Consider the following 22,997-nt stretch of genomic DNA (forward strand, 5'->3'; position numbering starts at 1 on the left):
TTTTTAGGGCGTGGCCTAAAGAAGCGTAACCTTTGACATTAGGCAACACTTTTTAAATTTCGCCATCTTTGGTTACACTTATAATGCGTAGCCAAAGAGGTATAAGGGCACGCTTTGTTGTGATGCATTAGTGACACATATTTTTAATTATACTACACTTAAAAGTGTTGCCTTTACAGTATTATTAGTCACACTTAAAAAGTGTTGTCTTTTATAGGTCATCTAGAGCTACAATTATAAAGTGTAACTTTATATCTCATCTAGAGCAACACTTATAAAAGTGTAACTTTATATCTCATCTAGAGAAACACTTATAAAGCGTAAATTTTACATTGGAAGTCCTACAACAAAACTTTTGATATTGCATATAGTCAATATATAATCACATAATAAAATATACAAGTGACCTAAAGCACAAAATTAACTTATAATTAAATCGAAGCTATATATTTCAAATAATCTTCGGGAAACATGTTTTATACAATGAATACTTAGAAAGTTATTGCTTAAAGATCTCTAATATCAATAAATTCCAAAAAAACCAAATGCATTCAAACGTATATGACAATAGTACAAAATATCTTCATCATTCACTACAATAGATCGAGTTTACTTCTCTCCACAATTTAAATTTAATCACCGGCATTTTCCTGCATATTAAGAATAATATCATAATTTAGTGAAATGGGACACAAGACTCTTAACATTTAATGAAGTAGAAGGACTATAGTTCCCATAATTTGAAGCCTCTGTATATTGACATATAAAAATTATAAATCTTCATGTAGCAGGTTTATTGTAAAATCAGTTGAAACTGCAAAAGAGCTAGAGAAAGTAGCCAATAAAGTTGTTTATCATAGATAGAATCATCAACATACCAAACCAAAGCTGCCATCCTTGTATGCCAGTATGTTAGCTGTGGCATATCCACTGACGGTATGCTTTATTTTCTTTTTGTTTTCTGTATGACTGTTCTCTCAATAACCCTCCATTTCGAACACAATTGTGTATGTTTGGATCAGATACCTCACGTTCACCAGTTGGTCTTCTAAAAATGGCATGCATATTTGATTAATAAAGAAATAAAACATTTAAACTAAGAATAACACAAAATAGCCTTGTTAAAGAAAGAGGGATGCATGGTTGACAACCTACTACGTAAAGTTAAATTTATTTTTGATGAACTCACACAAAATGGTATTACATTAACTATTGATACATAATGAGAGTAAACTAGAAATATAGGAAAGTACAGGACATAACAATATGAGATGCATACAGGTCATTCGTGCCCATTATTCTAATCTTCTAAGTTGAGATCAACAACATAAACAACACTACTATTTTGGAGATATGGAATGGAGGAAAATAGCTTATGGAATGAAGTGGTTGCAGCCAAACATGGTAAGCTGAGTCACTCACTAAGCGAAACGGAAACTCCATATAGAGTGGGGTCATGGAAACATTTAAGTAGGCTATGGGAGGAATTTCATAAAGAGAACTCATTCAACGCTATTATTTCCTGAATGTAAAATCCTGGAAGGATATAGAGAATTCAAGCTCAAGATCGTGACTCTATAGTTAGATAGAATATAGAAGGCAATCACTGGAATCCCCTCTTTGAGAAGAAACATGAATGACTGGGAGCTTGAGGTCCTTTTTACTTGATGTGTAATGTTGAAGGTTTCAACATGAAGACTCGGGCTGCTGAAGCATTAAGTTGTGGTTCTAAAGCAAAGAAATACACAGGATAACTGGGATAAAAATTACTAGATGCTCAGAATGAAATTTTAGATTCTATCAATAGAAACTAATTTGGAGGACGGAACTCCCCAAAAAAATGATATCCTTTCGCTGGTCGGCTCTTAAAAATGCATGTCTAACATAGGAAAACATTTGCAGTAAATACTACTTATGTTAGGTAGATGCAGACATGTGGCATATGTTTCTAGCTATTTTCCTCAAATGGATGTTGTCGAGAGTTGGAGCCTTTAGAAAGCTGAAACAACAAAATGTTTTCATGTAATATCAACTTTAAACAACTTGCTAAAGTTGTTTTTCCAGATTTTGTGAGCTCCCTTATATTAGACTGGCTCTTATCATGGCTGTTCCCTTATGGTGTTTGGCTAGCTCCCCAACCCTTTCATAGCATTGCCTCTTTCTTCTTTACAATATAGTCCATAACCATTAAATTCCACACTCATATATAGACGAAATATAGGCCAAAACTATTAATTTTTTTCTTTTTTTACACTGGCTCCCTCTTGTGAGATCCAACCTATGTACAAAATCAACACCACAAAAATAGTTCAACTAAAGTGATATAATTTGTCCAATAACTAAATAGTCCTGCTACTGCAACCCAAGAACTGGGAAAAATGAAAAGAACTCAGCGGCGACGACCAAGAACTGAAAAATAAATGTCATCCCCTCTTAGAAAACATTCAATAATGAATGTAACAATAATTGAAAAAAAACAGACATCTCCTTCCACTCGCACTAGCAATAGAAAAAGACGATGAAGGACGAGGAGGAAGAAGAGGAGAAGACATACATGAAACAAGACAGTGGATTCATACTCTCCGCAATATAATAAGTACATATGTGAATAAAATACACCACTAATCATATCTTAATATTCGTCCATCTTTTCTTCCTTTAGGAACATTCCGTTAAGGTCCGCCTGACTTTTCATTTTTGGTGTAGTCAAAAATGAATGATCCGATAATAACAAACTTATATACTTGTGTGCATAGCTTTAATTAAACTTTACACCCTCTGATAATTACGACCTTTTATTATATTTATATCTTCACCTAAAAGATCATGATTATAGTATCCTCTAAGTTTACGTTAACTACTATACCTAAACAAGAAGTATAAGTGCAAACGAACATAGAAATGAAAGTAACATTAGATCAAGGTGTCTTTTGATGTGAAAAATTTCTTAATTTTTTTAAAAATAATTGATGCAGAACAAAGGTTTCCTTTGATGGTCCTTTGTGTTTAGAACAAAAGACTAGAAAATACAAGATTAATTATTAGTGGCAAGAGTACTGGAACTTCCTATGAACGAAAAATCATTGATGAGTTATCAAAGCCACAACTACACCAGATAAATATTTAATTGAGCATAGGAGAGAAAAAGTCATACCAGTCATGCTAAATTCCGATAAGCCCACGTTCATATATGACTCCCAATATATTTTTCTCGGCTATCATAGGGATAACATTCATAACCCACAACTTGGGAGATTGAAGAGCTGCAGGAAAACTTCCAAGTCCAGAATTCATGTTCATGATATTACAGTACCTTCTTGTGTCTATGAGCTTGTTTATTTTCTTATAAGCACTAACGTGCATCTTCCATTTCTTTTTTTCTTCTAGATATACCTAAACGGATACTCCAGAAACTAGTCCATCAGAAATTCTTGGTGGAACAACATAAAGTCTCTCACAGAATGGTTTCAGACCTTCGTCATCACCATTGCCTTTGCTTAATGTTATGCATGCTTCCATTTTATTATACCTGATTAACAGAAGCTAAATATTGGAATCCAAGAAACTTGATCTTTAAAACTGAGTTTGCATTGCAATATACGTATTATTAGGTTAAATGAAAAAGTTTATCATATTATTTTTCTACAATTGAAGTGGCCAGGCTATTAGAAATAACGAAGTATTATGCATCTAAGTACCTTGCACCAACCAACAGGTTTGGATGGTAATTGCACAAGGAAAATATCCACCATATCAGGTATCACAAAACTGTAAGTAAAGAGGCTTCTAGATATCTTTTTGCATACTGAGCCCCTCTTTAGCTTTTGCTTTAAGCAGTAAAGAGCTTCCAACATATAAAACTAAACTATTTAGAATGATGACGTACCATACATCATCAGCATCTGTCAATTTTTAAAGTGTAGCTTCAGAATCTTCTTGTGTAGAATGGAATTAGTCGGCGTCCATCCTTTTCAAAAAAAAATAGTAGTCTCACCCTTCTCAGATATCTTCTCCCAGCAAAAAAGTTTGTCAATCTCTTAAATTTTCCTTTGTTCTTCCTGAAGGTCCTCCATAGGGCGTAGCAAGGCCTTGTAATTAGTCTTCCACTTGATAGGAGGGCCAGAAAGCACCCAGTAGACACCAGGTCTAAGAAGACTATCAACCTCTATCATGAGGATTCCATCTGCATGAATAAAGACTATGATATATAAGAAAAGAACAGCTATTAAAAAGGCTACGATTTCAATAAGCCATAAAGAAACAAGTAAAAGAATAAATTAAAACAATATGTCTTCAAAAAATTTAAAAGGTCACATTTTTTCGAAATTACAATTCATCACCAAGAAGGTATTCTTTCTACCACACAAGATTCGTACCAGCAACTCCCCATGAGATCAGAGTAATGAGTATTATCAAATGTTGTTGGTGCAAGATCATTGCTTATTCCTACATTTTTTTGCCCTATTTTTGAGTGGAAATATGCCCCTCAAGCTTTTTGCAAACGATGGACGTAGTGTAGGATCAATGTAACTTGTGGCGTTGAAGTTGTATATGTGATTCGTAAATGATGAGAAATTTCTAAATACTAGAGCGTGTGCACCTTATAGCCAAAGAGAACATATAGTTGTATCAGAAGTAAGTTGAGTAGCCATTTAAGAAATTAACTAGTAAAATTTTTTGGAGTATTCTGTATGCTGAACTAAGAGAGCCACCAAGTCGTCTAGTGCGAGACTTCTTTGATGGAAGCTTTGTTTTAGTTGAGAAATGTTGAATGTAGGCTTTGGAAGCAGTGTTGTTTCACTAGCTATTGATACTTGTCCGTGTTTTTTCCTATAGGCACATTCCAGTAAGGTTCGCTTGACTGAAAAAAACAACTAGCAATAAGATTTTAGAATATAGTATTTGTGACACTCTAGGAAAATCCACATCATAGAACACTAGAAAGATGTTGAGTATATACAGAAATGCATCCTAAAGACATATTTTATAGACATGTTGGACTAGGCCTAAAACAAACAAATATCACTTGCGCGATAAGCTGTTACAATATTGTTATAGTCTACACTTTAGTACTAAAATCTTCACTTTATTTTGGATTTCTCAGCCACTTCCCAATGTAGTGGTATCGTTATGAAAAACATGACTCTTAGTTGCTATTAAAACATGCATTCATTATGGTAATAATGTATTTCATATGATAATAAGATGCCATAGTATGTAATTCCAAGAAAATCAATTTTCCAAAAATAACAGATTTGTATGAGTATCATATGTCAATATTTCTCCTTTCCAGGTGACAAAATAAGAAGAAGAAAGCATATAACAAAGACTACAATCTCTAAAGTTTTCAACGCTGAGATAAAGGAAAAATATTAGACGTACTAACAATATTGTAGAATGATAGATACTCACAATATTTACTCTACTTGTTCCAACAATTCTAAACCAAAGCTAGAATATACACCAGCCAAAATCCAAGATAAAGCAATGAAGAATGTAAAAATTGTTCCATGCTTTTCTGATAGTCGAATGAGAACATTCTCACACTTATCAAATATATCGATTGAGAATACATCATCAAACCACTACAAGGGAATGTTTATATGATATTATCAAAGAATAATGGTTATAACCAAAAATAAATATATTCAGTGCCCAATAGTGTACTCACCTCTGCATATTTTCCAAGGTGTAGTGATTCCAAAGATCGCGAGCTCTCTTTCTAAGGGAATTAGGTACACAAGCAATATATACACACAAATTTACTAGGAAACATATTAGTGAAATCTCCAATTCTATTCCAGCATTTCAAGAACATAATGCAAAATGAAAACTTGTATCAAAAGTAGAAAACAATGTTTGCAACCACCACTGCAAGGAAGAAGAAAAAGATGCACGATCTTTGCAAGGTAAGGCACGAGGTAGAAGCACTATGGTTCTCATAATTTGAAGCCTATATATATCGACATATAAAAAGTAAAAAAAATCATGTGAAGGTATGTTGTGAAGTCAATTGAAACTCCAAGAGACCTAGAAAAAGTCACTTATCTAATGACTTATTACAAAGTTTAAATGAAATGCATTTGCAATGAACAATATTAACAACTACCCAAACAAGAAATTAACTTACCACCAAAAATCATTAACAAGCTACACGAACAACATGTAAACCCTTTTACGTTTTAAGGATGAGAATGAAAGACAGTTGAAATCTTGACAAACAAAAATAACAATGGCAACAATAGAGTGCACCTGTTCACTACTTCTTCTTTGAATGATTTGGAGACCTGATCCAGCAAAATTGGTTGATGAGATAACTAGTTCATTACCCCTCCATGGCAACTATTATTTGTGACCTCTATAAGTACCTTTTCCAGAACTGGATCCGGAACATACACAAAGGTAGTTACGGGTAAAGTTCTTCAATTAAATAGAAAATTATTATAGGTATATGCTTCAACAACGTGGTAGAGAGAAGTGCAACTTAGACATCAACCATAAGAATTCATCATACACGAAGCATACAATATTGGATTCTGCAGATCTACAGCAGAAATATCATATGAAACTTAAAATGTAAAGCAAAGAGATTCAACATGAAGGGAACTAAAATTATCTTCTTTTTCTAGTAAGATTTATTGAACAAATCCCAGAGTGCACTATTCTAGCTCATAACATTCTTAAACATTAGCGAAAACAATTAAACAAGGTCCATGCTAAACTTTGAATCATCGAATGCTGCTTAGCCCCAATCTATGTAAAACTTGAGTTTATTAACCTCATAAAGAGATTAACACTATCTATGATTTATTAACAAGAAAATGACCCATCAAAGATATGCCGAAACAATATCAACCAACTTACTCAGACCAAGTTAAAGGAAAATGAAGCCAAAAAAAAAAAACATTTGTTACCTTATTTCCTTTTGTATCAACAAAATCAACAAAAATCGTATCAACAACCCAAAAATATCAAAATCCTAAAGCTTAATGTGTAAAAGCGATAATTTCTGATGCCATAGAGTTAGACTTTTTTAAACATAAAATCATTTACTTGATAAACCATATACCAACAATGTCCTTTCAATGTGATGAATCTTTGAGACATCACCTACTTAAGTGAAGCCTTCTATTCCATCCTTGATGAAAAATGACAAATCTATGAGGGATTTTCATAGGTCATAGGTTAAAAACCATGAAACTGAAATATGTGTCATTATTCACTAGGTAAAGCATCGCTTATGAGAAATTTAATCTATGGAGAAGATGGCGTCGTTCTTAAATCTATGAATCGTTCTTGACAATTTTTAGCTTTGGAGAAGCAGGCGTTGTTCTTCACTCTGTGAGATCTAAAAGTTCTGATATTTTTAATTTGGGGAAAAGAAAGAAAGATTTATATTTTATAAATTATTTATTTTTCGGATTAAAAATTGAAGGAAGAGTTAAAAATATTGGAGGGAATATAATATTTTAGTAGAAAATGTATGGCCACATTTGTAATGTGTTGTCTTTACAATTACTAAAATAACACTTTAAAAGTATAGTCATATAGGTGACATATATCATTAAAGCGTACACTTTGCAAGTGTTGTTAATACTATCATATCCAAAAATTAAAAATTTGGGCTACGGCTTTAAAAGTGTTCCCAAAAATATTTTAGGCAACATTTTTCAAGTATTGTCCAGATTTAGTATTGTCGTAGGCCTACAATGGTGTAGTGCCAAGTCATTGGACACCTCGTAAATAAATGACTCATCTCATCCCTTGGGTTTGAAACCAAGGATGGAGCATACTTGGACAACTTAGTAAACTTCAAAGAGTAGTCAAGTACACTTATACCTCCTTGACAAAGGTTGATCATTCTTCCACATTAGCTTCTCTCATCTCTATAGGAAAGAACCTATTAAGGAAAGCCTTCTTGAAGATCACACAAGTTACCGAACCACCCCTTAGTGCCCTATTGTCGCTCCATTGCATATATAAAGTTTGGGCCACATCCTTGAGTTGATAGACCGCCAACTTAACCTTCTAAATTGAGGTCACACCAATACAATAGAGAATCATTTCGACCTGATCGATGAAATCTTGAGGGTCCTCAATTGACTTCGACCCAAAGAACATTGGTGGGTATATCCTAGTAAAGTCTCTAAAACGAGAGGCCATATTGTTGGCATGTTGAGGCACTCGAGAACCAACCTCCCTATTCATTTGGGTCATCATAGCTTGAACTTGATAGGTGACGGCATTAGCTTCAGAGCTTATGCCTTGGGTTAGAGTGAGAAAATCCGCCCTTATATCTCGATCGTTCATCGGTGGAGGAGCATCCGCACCTTAATCACCCATAGAAACTTTTTCAAGTGGAAGCACTTGGTTGTCTTGTGCTCCCACATTAGCCATTTCTTCCTCGGCCCTTCTAGTAGCTTCTCTTTGAGTATTCATACCTATAACCATGATCAAAGGTTTAGGTGAAAACACATAATAGTATTCTAGAGGCACGACATAGGAATACAAGGAGATGAGAGTTTCTAAGCATCACATAGTCTCTAATTCATAAGTGTGGCGCGCTTCATAATTATTAATAAGAATTTACATAGACTTTGTTCAATGAGACATCATTTCTATGGATATTCAACCTCTTGATACCAAGTTTGTCACATCCGGGAAGTACCCCTAGATGTAATCGGCATAGTCGCCCTCTTAGAGGACTAAGACTAGCTTCTTCGTATTCGTCATTACATTTCATAGGCTAAAAACGCAGAAAATTTAAAACTTTTCATCTATACTACTTCATGAGGTTTACTTAGACCTCTCGCTTACACATATTATACTACTAGAGAGTATGCATAGACTCTTCGTATAAGAAGAATACATAGTCTTCTACTTTTATGGAACAAATATATATAAGATACATAACATAGTCTTAAAATGTATGCCTCATAGTAAACCATCTAAACAAAAGTATAACCATTGGGCATAGCACATGCATCAATACCAATAAATCCACATATAGGCTATACAATCATAGTATTCAAATGAAAGAATATGAAAAAAGTGTCATTAAGACTAATCAACATCCAATGATAGAAAAAGGCATTGATCTCGAAGTGGTGAAGACCTACCCAACTTGGAGAATGTGAATCAAAGTCTTCTTCAAGAGTCGTGATGAACCCTTCAACGATCGCAACCTAAAATGTTGGGGAAAAAGGGAGAAACGGGTCTAGCACATAAATTGTACCAAGTATAGGACCATATGCACATACAACATAGAAATCATGCTAAAAAAGCACACTTCACTTAATGCATGCTAATTTACTTGAAAACACCTTATACACTTTCAAGAACCAATACAAGTCAATAAGCACATATACATTAAGTAAAGATCATGTACATCACAAGACAAACAATATAAAGTCTAATCAAGTCAACATGTATATCAACATAATTGAGAACATAACCAAGAAAACTCTATCATAAAGTTATAATATCAACAAGCATATATAAAAGTTCATAACATCATAAACAAATAAATATCATCACTCATACACCCCTATTATGTCCACTAGTACAATGGCCAAGTAAGGCCCCGAACCTCACGCAACCAAGTAAACTCACCAAGAACCAAAAGCAATACTCAACTTCACATATTATATCATTAAGAGTAAAAATCATCATACTTTAGTAATAGAGAGTAATCACATGTTCATTAGTGAAACCAACATCACATTCTCACATCCTGAAACCACACCCTAGAAGTTGGGGGCAATCTCGGATTACAATCAGCGTACTTGACCTCTCAGAGGTCTCGTACAAGCCCTTACATATTATTCATCGCATACATATAGTGAAAAGTAGTGCGAAATTAAAACTTTTCACAAAACATATCATAGTCCTTAAAAAATTTTCATACTAAGTCATAGGAAATACTAAGTCTCAATCTTATCAGTCTTAAGACACGAGAATACTTGGGACACGGCCCATACTTCAAAATATAGAAATATTTTGTCTATTACAATACTTCAAATGGAAACATAAAAGACATGTATGACCTTGAATCAAATGAGGACATACTTCGACTTCTCTTGAACGATGCTATTATCAAGTATGTCATAATTCATAAAAATCATGAAAATGGACTTTAGTAGAACTATACATCTTTTCTTTTAAAAATTATATTATAATCATAAGAACAAAATTCAACAACTTAGAAACAAATAAGATAACATTTAAATGATTTAACCCAATTTTCAGCTAACTTAACAGTAACTATATTCACTGTACAGTGAAGGAATTAACTGTTACAGTGAAGTCCTTCTTCTTCCTTCTAAACACTTCTTAACGTTTAGTCTTCTCACTAAAAGCTATCCTAAGACCAACTTAAGCAACACAAAGAGATACGGCCCATACAACCTTCCTAAGCATACCTAAATGACCCTCAAGAATACTTATAATGAGACAAATACACAATTACAAGACATCAAACATATCAACATAAGATAATATTACATTCTCATACCAAAGGCTATCAAAAGACCTACTTAAGTAAATCGAGAAGATAACGTCCATGATTGACCTCTCCCAGATTATCTAAGTAATCCTCAAGACTACCTAAGGTTTAGATCATGTCCACATAATCAACCATTATCCCTAACTAGAGTCATTCTTAAGACTCATCTAGGTAATATAGGAAATGGCCATTCTGATGACCCCTTCACACCTTAACTAGACAACCCTTAACTACTCTAGATAAGTACATATTCAATTAACATACTTTCTTAAATTAAGTCATTATATACATTAGTTCCTTTATGAGACATTCAACACATAAAGGACATTCATGTAATGGTCTTGGTCAATACCTAGGAACTCCAACTAACACCTTCAAAGCCTATTGTGCAATGTCTAGATACCGTCCCATAACACCGCCTAAACTTCATAGAACTTCTCTAATGCTAATATATATTCGATATGATGAAATTATGCAATTACCGACATAGACCATGATAGCAAGACATGGAATCCGATGTTTTAACCTACTCCGATAAGGATGTTTTACTTGCCAATGGTAGAACTTATACACATTCCATGTAGGAACATGGTTAAGGAATACGAAGGACATGTTTTGTAATCTAGTCTCATTCTTTAACTAAATACTTCTCTTACCATATAAAAGGGTTCCATATCTAGTTCATAATCCAATTATGTTTGCCCTACCAAACACGTCCTTCAGGGTTACCCTACAATGGCAACAAGAAGCTCATTATGACTTTCCTAAGGTTTAATGTGATGTCGTTCAAGCCAATTAACATTAAGTCCATCATTCCTTTACTTTTAAGGATACCATTACGGCTAACGAATTCAACATTCATAACCTTACCACTATGTTCAAGGTTTCACATAAAAGACTCTCTTAACATCATTTAAGGTCTCATGTAATTCATAAATTCAATACTAAGATACTTTATCATCCTAATTTAAGACATCACATATTCACATTCATACATACATCAAGCAAGGGACACAAGTCAACCAAGACAAGACACCGCATAGATTTTACAATACATGTCATTCTTGAAGCACATAGAAGAAACTATTATCATCTTTAAGTCATCCTATACACTATAATAACATCATCAATATTACCATCATAGACTCATATAGTCAAGTAGGAATAACAAGGACTCAAAACTAAGACTATATACACAAGGTCAAAATCATAATCTAACATGATCACCTACCTAGCATTAATAGAAGATACATATATTACTTCACATGTAGATAGATATTGTCATACTTCACATAATCGACTACACAAATAGCCACATTACTTCAAGTAGTTTCCGACAAGATCATGATCATCATAATACATAAACTAACGCCGACAAAGCCACATCAATTGCAAGTAAAGCACATAACACCACCACCATAAGTGGACCATACCAATCACAACACAATTGAAGTCTAATTAACATCAAAATAGAGGAAATAGGGCATCTTACCACCACATCATCCTCAACACCCCAATCCAATGTCAAATCAGCTAATTCGATATCACAAGGCCCTTACCCATGATCATACCCAATAATTCAACATAGTTATAACAATATTCATGAAACTAGGTCAAATTACTACATATAATAAATCCAATGCAACCTAGATATCAATTTACTACAATTATTACATCATTAGACAGCCATAGAAATCTACACCATAATTCATCAACATTAGGTCAATATCAGGTAACCCTTAACTTAGTCAAAAACTAGGGTTCATCCAATTCATGGGTTCATAGGTATTTTAGGTTAAAATTATCAATATAATAACAATTTCATCCATATTAAATGTTTAAATACAATTGATGCAAGACCCCATGGTAGAATCATGAAATTGGACAATTCAACTTTGAAAACTTTAGAAAACTTCTTGAGAGTTGGGCTCCTTGATGAAGAGAGTTTCAAGGATAAATATCCATACTTTGATGAAGCTAATTATTCACTTTGATGAAGAATCTCCACTCAACTTGTCAATCAAATCCCTTCCTTGAGTTTTGACTCCAATGAAGTTCTAGAGAGAATTCTAAGGGATTTGGTTTTTTTATTTGGAATAATGAAATCTTCTAAGTGTTTTAGGATTATAAGAACATTTAAAATACCCAAAATACCCGTAAATAACCTCCAATACTCTTATTTGGGAGTGGGGTGAAATTCCCAATTCACCCCTCACTTATCAGTGGCCTGCGCAGGAAACACAGACCAATCGACGGAAGCCAACCTACAGACGTCCCTTGACCAACGGACCGTCCTTTTGGATCGTGTTCTGGGACTGAGGCTTGTACTTGGTCTATCCTTTCACAAGTCTATGTCACAAAAGACAGACCCAACCAACGGGGCGTCGATTGACCTGCTGGGCGTCGATTGCCTCTATGGTTTAGGCTGTCTTGGGAAGCCTTTGGACCACTTTTGGGTCCTTCCTCAAGGACCCTTAGATGGTCCTTAGGGATGTTTTCCCTGAATTTTCCAACACAAATATGATTGTACACTAGTTTAGAACCTCTCACATGAATTTCATCCAAAACAACACGTAAAACTCGACGAAACATGCTTAGACACACAAGGTCGTTTCAAGGCAAACCTTTCAAACGTCATGGATGTTTTACCTCCAAGATTCACGAAACTTGACAAACTTCCTATATATGCCATAATAAATCATTTAAGGACCTTATAACCTCATGACTCACACATAAACACATAAAACCACATATGAGGCACATAGGTGACTTAGTCATCGAACGTCTTAGTCGTCCCTTGACGTTTGACTTCCAATGAACCTAAACTCTTTGATAATGCCTCATTAACACATAATATACCTATTTAGGACCATAAACCATCATGACCAACATGTTAGGATCTATTTCACCTAAGGCATTTTCGAGGTCATACACATATAATTTCATTAACATGCATAATCAACATATATATAACATTTACATTTATAAGCATATAATCATATAGGAACATTCTTATAAGAGTCCCTTCAAGGTTAACTAGTGCAACATATAGGTAGAGTCCCATACCCCTTAAGTCATCCTAGTTAGATTCCACTGTATTACTTCATTTTACTTTCAGCAACAACTTTTCTAAACCGAGATAGACCACATGAGCCAAGATGGAATCCGATGTCATAGAACTCTACACAAATAAGAAGGTGGACTACTTTCAAAGGTAGTACCAATGCATGAACATAGCATTTACGTGGATCCACTAGCTAGTATTCCTATGGGGGCAACATAGTTCAAGAACTAGGAGATATAGTTGGGGACCCTCTTTATGCTACATGCATTATAGTCTCCAATCTCATGAGTACATTAGTGATCCTACCTTCCATATGTAAGAAGGGACACTCCTCATTACTAGTTCAGTCGGTGCTAATTTAGAGTCCCTTTTGAAATAGGTACTTCATCACAACCTTATATCAATACATCTTAAGCAAAATATGACAACCACATAATTCAAGAAATTTCAATTAAACATCATACCAACCCTAATAAATATTATCATAACTTATAGTTCAATATTACTTCATCACTACACGCAAGATATCATAATTGTAGTAAAGAATTGAAATCACAAAATTTACCCCAAAATGGATGTAATATCATCACTCAATCGTACTACTCACAATAATAAAGTCAATTGAATCACTACACAACAATTCATCACTAGTTCCTAGCCTAGGGTTAGGGACTAAGGTCAAGTTCATGATCTACTTCACAACCTAGTATAATTAATCAATAACTAGCATAATTGGATTACAATACATCATAATACACTCATAATTATCTAATTAAATCATATACAAAGCCAATTAGAGGATCAATTTTGAAATAGAAGAAAACCCATCTAAAACACTTCTTTTTGAAATCAATTTGGAGGAACCCTTTTTGAAAAGATATCCCAAAGGTGAAACGAATCTCATAGCTTACTAATTGATGAAGTTTTATGGAGAATATCCCCCTACTCGCATCCCTATAATCTCCTTTGCTTGGTCTTTGGATGAGAGAAGGAAGAGCAATTGGGTTTTGGGAATTATGACAGTTAGGTTTAGTTTAATTAAGTTTGGGGTCTTAAGGGAGTCATTACCAAAAATAATTAGGGCTCCCTTAATCCCAACTAATTATTTAACAACTTAACTAACTAATTGAATTAATTAAAACGAAATAGCAATACAAGGACCAAACCTATGAGACCCCGACTAACGGGCGTTAAGTCAGTCGACGCCCATACATTCTTTCACCCTGCACACCCGTCGTTGGTGATAGAGACTGGTCCATGGGGATTCGTACCCGAACGTTTCAACTATAAACCAACACTTATATGTTTTATACACCTTACCACAAAATTTCAATTATTTTCAACTCTAAAATTTAGTCAAATAGGCTACGACACATTAGCACCTCTTTAAACTAGTTTCCGAACGTCATGGAATATCCATGACGTTTTGATTCTAAAACATCCTAAATGACTTATATACATTATATTTAACCTTAAAACAATGCTACATCTCTTAGACTCTCATGTTAGTCTCTAGATTAGGCTTTAAACTTTAAGAGTATTACAAAAACTAGGGGAGGTTTATGAATGGAATGACCATGAATAAATAAGCTTCAAATACCTAAGTTTAGAGACTTAATCCCTACTTGTATCCTTGGTGAATTTCATCTTAAAAGAAGACTCCAATTTATCTTGTTCTTTTCCTATGGTGTTCTTAAGAGAGTTTGGTGGAGGGAGATGTTTTGATTTGGAGTCCACAGTCTAAAAAGGTCTTTTACTGTTTCAATAATCACAAAATACCTAAAACCACCTAAATTAACCTCCATATATTTATTTTGACATGGGGTGAATTTCACATTCACCCCATAAGTTGGCAGCATGTTGCAGTAAAATTGCATGTCCAAATGATATTTGTAGCCGATGGATCATTGATGAAACGAGGGCGTCATCCTGGAGGTTCGTCGTTTGTGAATGAGAATCACAATTCGGGCGCTCAACTCCCACGTCTAAAAATGGAGTGATTCCACTAATCGACGGGGGGTGTCCTGGAATATGAGGTGTCGACAAGCTTTGTTGGTTGGTACTGCCAAGACAATGCACTGTCTACCTTTTGGGTCCTCCTCAATGACCCCTTGGGTGGTCCTTGGGGAGTCATTCTTGAACGTTTCCACATTAAATATATACTTCTAGATGTTAGGAACCTTCCCTGTAAATTTGTTCTCCAACACTACTTAAAACCTCATCAAACATACTAAGGCATGCAAGCACGTTTCAAGGTTAACTTTCTAAAGTCTTGGATGTTCTTGGGCATTTGACCTCCAAACACCATAAATTGCATCTTAAAACTATAATTAGTCATTTTAATATCTTATAAGATCATGAAACTCATTCTTAAACACTTCTTAAAGGGATATCTCAAAACTAGTGCCCATTGTACATGCATTATACCTAAATGAATATAGCCAAATCAAGGAAACAATTCAATTCCAATCTACACATAGCTACACATAACCATATAGAGACTTTATTAAAAGGGCTCGCTCTCTCCCACTTGGTAATAAACTACACATGCCTTTCCAACATCAATTCATCAATATTAGGAATACAAACATCACAAGGCATATATCATAATAATAAGAAATTCTGAAAATTTTCATAAATCTTTAAAGAAGCACATACAGAAAAGGGACATGAGGATATCATTCAGAATGACCCTGTGATTGGAGAACGTAGAACCCATTCTTCCCTTGAGAAACATCCTCCACTTTACTAGGGGCAACTTGTTTTCCTTCTCTAACATTATTCCTTGCCTAATCCATAGCAACCATCCCTACTAGACAAACACCTACCCTCATGTTTCTTACCACACCTAGGGCAAGTAGGTTGGGAGAACTCATTGCTCTTCCCTTGAGGTTTAGACACCCTCTCATTCTCATACCTAGAAGTATTAGAATAGCCTTGCCCAAAAACCTTTGTCGATTCTTAGAATGACCTTGTCCATTGGACCCATCATTTTCCATCCTACTCCTCTTTCTCTCCTTCTTATGTTTGGATTACTCTATTTGTTGATCAAACACCATTAGTCCAGAAATATCCATATCATCATCAATAATTGTCATACATCACTCTTCTTCTACTAGTTCGGACATCCCCGTCATGAATCTATTCATCAAGTCTCTAGGGTTTTCTACCAAGCTTGGAGCATACTTAGACAAAAGAGAGAACTTCAAGGCATACTCCTTAACACTCAATTTGCCTTGCTTGAGGTTTATGAATTCCACCAACTTAGCCCCCCTCGACGCCCTAGGAAAGAACCTATCAAGCAAAGCTGACTTAAAAGTCTCCCACTCTATGGGACCCACCCTTACCGGCCTAGAATCATTCCATTGCTCATACCAAACTTGAGCTACATCTTGTAACTAGTAAGCAGCAAGCTCCGCTTTCTCCCCAGAAGTCAAACCCATAGTCGCAAGAGTCTAATAAACCTCATCTATGAACCCATTTGGATCCTCCTCTACCTTGAAGCCACTAAATTCTAGAGGGTTCATCCTCAAGAACTCCATAATTCTATAAATACTCATTACCCTTATAGGGCTTTCCACAACCTCTTTATTGGCTTGGGCCATCAAGGCTTGAGCCAAAAAATTTATAGAGGTCCTAAACTCCTCTAGAGTGACATTCCCTACTAGTGAAGTATTAGGAACTTGAGAAGGCACTTGATATCCTTGGGGAGAAACCTCATGATCCTCACTGCAATCTCCTTCCCTTCTAGCATTAGCTCTAGTGTTAGCCATGACCTAGACAAAATCATTGACAAACATTAGAAGAAGGACTTTCTCAAACCAAGCTATACTGCACACTTGGAGAATGAAGAAGTGAAACTTTCCTAAAAATCCCATAGCCTCCTACTCATAGATGTGTTGCTACTCACACCGATGAATAAGACTCTACTAGACGTGGTTTTGGACACATCCTAAGACTATTTCATAACCTTATGCTCTGATACCAAGTTTCTCACGACCCAAAGTTTACCCTAGAAGTTAGGGCATCCTTCAAGTTGGAACATGGCATACTTCACCTCTCGTTGGTCTTGTACAAGCCCTTAGACATCATTCATTGCATATATAAAAAAAGTAACGTGGAATTAAAACTTTTACTTCAAACATATAATGAGGAATCATTTCATAACACTTCTAACATATGTCTCAAAAAACATCCATGACAACATGAGTACAATCGTCTTGGATCACAACCCATAAAAGTCTAAACATATAAAAGAACAATAAAGACAACATAGGGGTGGTGTCCTCGGATGCTTTGAAGATTTATCAATCTTCTCTCTTTGGAAACCTTGGAACTCTACCCTTAAAATCCACTCGATCTTCTCAAGACTCGACATTGAATTAGAATATAGGAACAAATATATGTTAGTACGACATGTACTTAGTATGGAAATTATCATACCAAACATAATATATCTTAAAGGGTTAGTCAACAATAGACGTAATCAAAAGAGATAAAGGCATAAGCATTACATGAATATCATAAACATAATAAAGCATAATAAAGCATATAAGAGTTCATACTTAATCATTTGTACTTCTTACTCAAGTGAACTACTCTAAAAGCCACCTTCAAGTGTACTTGTGCAAGGCTGAGGTAGCATACCATAATACTACCAAAGCTAAATACCTCTCTTTGGTCATTCTTGATCATAATACGTTCTCATAATTAAGACTTATGTTCATCATATCATATGAGCACTATGACCCTAGGACACCTCAAAGCATATTTGTGCAATGCATGTGAAACATCCCATTCTACCTCACACCCCAAGAATATCTTAAAGTTACCCTACTCTCTTTCATTTTAGTTTACTTCATATTGACAAGGAACTATCATCTTAAGTCAATCATGTCATGGAAAGCAACCATAAACACTACCCAAGCTAAACATACATCTCATAGGGGTCATGTTGTAGGTAGCTTCAACTCATAATTGTGCCATGCATGGGTAGCATCCCATACTACTATACATACTAAGCACTTATACTAACCTAATCCAAGCTGATAAAGGAAGGATACACAAGTACCAACCTATCCACTATGCAACCGATCATGTAGATGCAAGCTAAACGTATGGGAGCATGAATCCTCAACCCTAAGCTATCATGAGAAACCTATCTAAAGCTATTCTACGAAATACACCTTGCATGCAAGTAAAGATAACATTAAAAGTATAGGCCTTTCCCTTAAAGGTATCATGAAATGGTTTTGGCCTAACCAAGTCAAGCTACCATGAAGACACCCAAGTCATGTTACTTCAAGCTATTTTTAGGGGAGCTACACTACTTAATCCCAAGATACCATGGAAACCACCATCCCCAAGCTACCATGATCAAGAATCATAGCAACACCTGAAAAATCTAAACATGAGAAAATCACTTCCTCAATCCCAAATAATTGTGAGATTTATCACCTTAACCATTCATTATACCCACCATCTAAAACTACACACCTTGGTCTTATCTTACCGAGTAAACGAAAACAAGAAGAGGTTATTCAATACAACTTCAACCTATGCTAGTTCATCATGTCTTGATTCATTTTAGGTTATTAGGTCAACCTATAATACATCTATATGAGAGAACTCTTTTCTCCTATATTATTCATGTCTAAGTGTAAAAGAGAAAGAAAATCTCATCACAATCCCTTCATAATGACTTCACCCCAAAAGATCTAACAACAATGGCATAAGAACCTTACAATCCATTATCACCATCAATATACCATGATCCTTGTCAAAATTTCATGTTAATTATTTTAATTTGATCATTAGAAGGTAATTCTAGGCATACGTGATCACATAGGTTCAATTCCAAGTTTCCATGTCAAGAGAATCCTAGATAAATTAGGCCTATCTCAATTCAAATCTAGGTAATTCGATCACGATGAAATCGCATACAATTAAATTGAATTAACAAGATCAACTTAGAACTTTAATCTTTCTTAAAATCACCATGATCAACTTCAATATCAACTACTACAATTCACCATGAAAACCTCGTGAAAACATCTTATAATTATCACATGAACAAAATTGAATGCTTCCCACTAGATTGGAATCACAATCAAGACTTACCCACAATAAATAAGCTTCACATACCTTAGTTTAGAGCCTAACTCCTTGCTTGAATCCTTGTTGAATTTCATCTTAGGAGCAACCCCCAATTTCTCTTCTTTTTCTATGGTGTTCTTGAGAGTGTTTTGTGGAGGGAGATGTTTTGATTTGGAGTTTAGATTCTAAATGGATATTTTATTGCATAAATATTTATAAAATACCTAAAACCACCTAAATTAACCTCCATGCATTTATTTGGACTTGGGGTGAATTTTCCATTCACCCCGTAAGTTGTAAGCGTGCTGCAGGAAAATTACAGGTCCAAACACTGCCTGCAGCCCACGGACCATCGATGTAACGATTACACAGTCTTGTAGGATAGCCATATGTGACAAGGAGTCACAATTTGGGGTCTCAACTTCCACGTCTAAGTGTTGAGTGATGATTAAAATCGATGCAGCATCGCTTTGAGTACGGGGTGTAGAGTTGCTTTGTTGGTTGGGACTATCAAGACAGTGCACTGTCTACTTTTTTGGTCCTCCTCAGGGACCCCTTAGGTGGTCCTTTGGGAGTCCTGCCCGGAAGTTCTCACCTTAATACATTTTTCTAGATGTTAGGAACCTTCCTTATAAAATTTGAGCTCCAAACAAAAGAGCGGGGGCAGTCCGAGAGAGCCAGAATCTTCATTACACCGCCTACCGTGGACAAGCAAATTGAGGCCATTATCGATCATCAGCTTGTTCGGGGAAAGGGCTGGAACAACTCTAGTTCCCAATTCCTAGTTCACTGGAAAGGGACAGCTCCGGAGGAGGCGACTTGGGAAAAATACGAGGACTTGTGGCAGTTTCGCGACAAAGTCCACCAGTATTTGCAGTTGTGTGGCGTCGGGGTCGTCGCCAATTTAGGCGGGGGAGAGTGTACCGCCCCGCAAGGCGGTACATTAAAATCCAACGTCTCCAACAAAGCAGCAGCATCACATCAAAGATCGGAGGGTCAAAAGCCTTGCCAAACTCCCTCCCAACCGATGGGGGTTTCTTGTAGGCAAGGATGAACTTTCCATGCTCACCATGCCAGCCAATAACTTGAAGACAAAATCTGTGCAACAGCTTTGCCAAGTGGCCATAAAGCAGAAAAGACAAATCTGCCTATTTTTCAGCCTTGGAAAATCTGCCACTTGTAGCTTTTTCTTTTGAATTACTTCCCAAACGTTTTTAGCTTACTTAGGAGCCTTTGTATATTGTTTTAAGTAGAAAATCAGATAGCATACTTGGCATCTCATACTTTGTAAATTCTCTCTTGTAAAGACTTGAAAGAAATATTGAAAATTGGATTCTTGGCCTCCCAAAGACTTGTCTTCCTTACTTGCTTTCTTTGCTGTTTGTGGCTGTTTGTGGACTGTCTTGCTTATTGTTCCTTGGGTGTTTGGTTGGACTGAGTTTTGAAGAGTCGTGCAAGCCTTCATTACTGTCCCACGAGGTGGAAAATTTGACCCCGTGACAAGTGGTATCAGAGCAACGGTTGAAGCATGACGTCGAGGTCACAATGGAATGAGGAGGTTGTCCAATACAAGGAGCCAGAAGTTCGGAAGGAACCTTCCAAGAAACGTGACAAGAGCAAGGTAAGAGAATCTTCTTGTAACCCTTCTATTGGTGGTAGAGCTGCTGTTGAAGAAGAGGAAGGTGCGGACAACAACCAACTCGATGAGAGAATCGTCGGAGTTGAGGTGGGGTTGTCGGCCTTAAACAGAAGGATTGTTTTTGTTGAGAACAACTTCAGTTCCCTCGAATCCGTAGCCATTGAAGGGCTGGACGAGGCCATCTCTTCCTTGCAAAGAGAGGTGGAGGCACTGAGACGGCAGGTTGATGAGGCTGCCGAAGTGGGGGTTCCTACTCCCGTTACTGTCCGTGAAACACGTATTGAGGCTCCCAAACCCAAGAAATTTCGTGGGGAAAGGAGTGCTCAAGACGTGGAGAATTTCTTATGGCAGATGGATGCCTATTTTGAGCATGTAGACATGCACAATGAAGCTGCCAAGATCAGAACAGCAGCCATGTATTTGACGGATACAGCCATGCTGTGGTGGCGACGGAAGAAGGCAGACATGGAGAGGGGAGTTTGCTGCATTGACAGTTGGGAGCAGTTCAAAGTTGAACTCAAACGTCAGTTTCACCCTCAAAATGTCGTTCACGAAGCTCGTCGGAGGTTGAGGGAGTTGAAACAAACTTCCTCCATTCGGGACTATGTTAAGGAGTTTACGAAGTTAACACTTCAAATTCCAAGCCTGACGAGTGAGGACTTACTGTTTTACTTTCTAGATGGCCTTCAAAACTGGTCCAAGCAAGAGCTTAGAAGACGTCAAGTCAAAGACGTGGATGAGGCGATAGTGGTAGCGGAATCGCTCAACAATTTCCGGGCAGAAGCGGCAAAGGGCAGGGATAACCAGAGCAAAACTATTCCTCCCAATGTTGACAACAACAACAGGAGCAGAAGCAGACCGAATCCAAACAGAGGCAGCGACACGAGAAATAACCCTCGTGACCAACCTTCCGATTTCCGAAAGAACTATAAGGACCGCAAGAGGGGTGCTCCTCATAGGGAAGGTTGTTACATTTGTGGGGAGACAACCCATGCTGCTCGTTACTGTCCGTCCTTGAGAAAACTGAGCGCTATGGTGGCTGCCGAAAAGCAGTAAGAGAAGGCTGCAACGCAAACCAGAATTTCTGCCGGGGAGCAACGTGGGCAGAATAGCGGGTCAGACAAGGGCAAGAACGTTGCTGTTGGCATGTTCAATCACATGGCGTTGATCAACCATATTCCTATTGCTGCTTTGGCTGCCAAAACGACTAGTATCAAGCCGAGGGAATCACTGTTCGTCGATGCCAAGTTGAATGGAAAAAATGTGCGCATTATGGTGGACACTGGTGCAACACATAATTTCGTGACGGAGCAGAAGGCCAAGGAGCTCGGCCTTAATTATGTTGCCAGCAATACCAAATTGAAGACGGTCAATGCCACTCCCACTACCGTCCATGGCTTTGCACCTAAAGTCCCAATTGATTTAGGAGATTGGACGGGGCAGACTGACTTCACAATCGCCCCTATGGATGTGTTCGACATAATCTTGGGGCTGGATTTTTGGTATGAAGTCAACGCATTCATCTCCCCGCGTCACAACCAGCTGCACATCAGTGACACCGGAGGTTCGTGCGTGGTACCCCTTATTCGGGTACCACAAAATGGGATGCATCTATCGGCAATGCAGCTTATTAAGGGTTTCAAGAAAGGCGAACCAACCTTTCTTGCTACCCTTGTTGGAGGCGTCGAAGGCTG

At 36.5% G+C, this 22,997-nt stretch overlaps 1 long non-coding RNA gene across 3 annotated transcripts; it reads right to left on the bottom strand.

Annotated features, from left to right (window-relative positions):
* Nucleotides 1–447: 447 nt before the first annotated feature.
* LOC107031557 lies at nt 448–7,384 on the bottom strand. 3 transcript variants are annotated; one of them, XR_001458237.2, is made up of 5 exons: nt 6,253–7,384; nt 3,887–4,183; nt 3,155–3,529; nt 879–1,048; nt 448–650 (listed from the first exon to the last, which is right to left on the bottom strand). It is a non-coding gene; the product is annotated as an uncharacterized LOC107031557 (long non-coding RNA). The 3 variants fall into 3 exon arrangements; XR_001458236.2 differs by having other exon boundaries at nt 5,672–7,384; XR_001458235.2 differs by having other exon boundaries at nt 503–650; nt 3,887–7,383.
* Nucleotides 7,385–22,997: the final 15,613 nt, after the last annotated feature.

This window comes from Solanum pennellii, chromosome 9 (assembly GCF_001406875.1).
Source record: "Solanum pennellii chromosome 9, SPENNV200".
NCBI lineage: Eukaryota > Viridiplantae > Streptophyta > Magnoliopsida > Solanales > Solanaceae > Solanum > Solanum pennellii.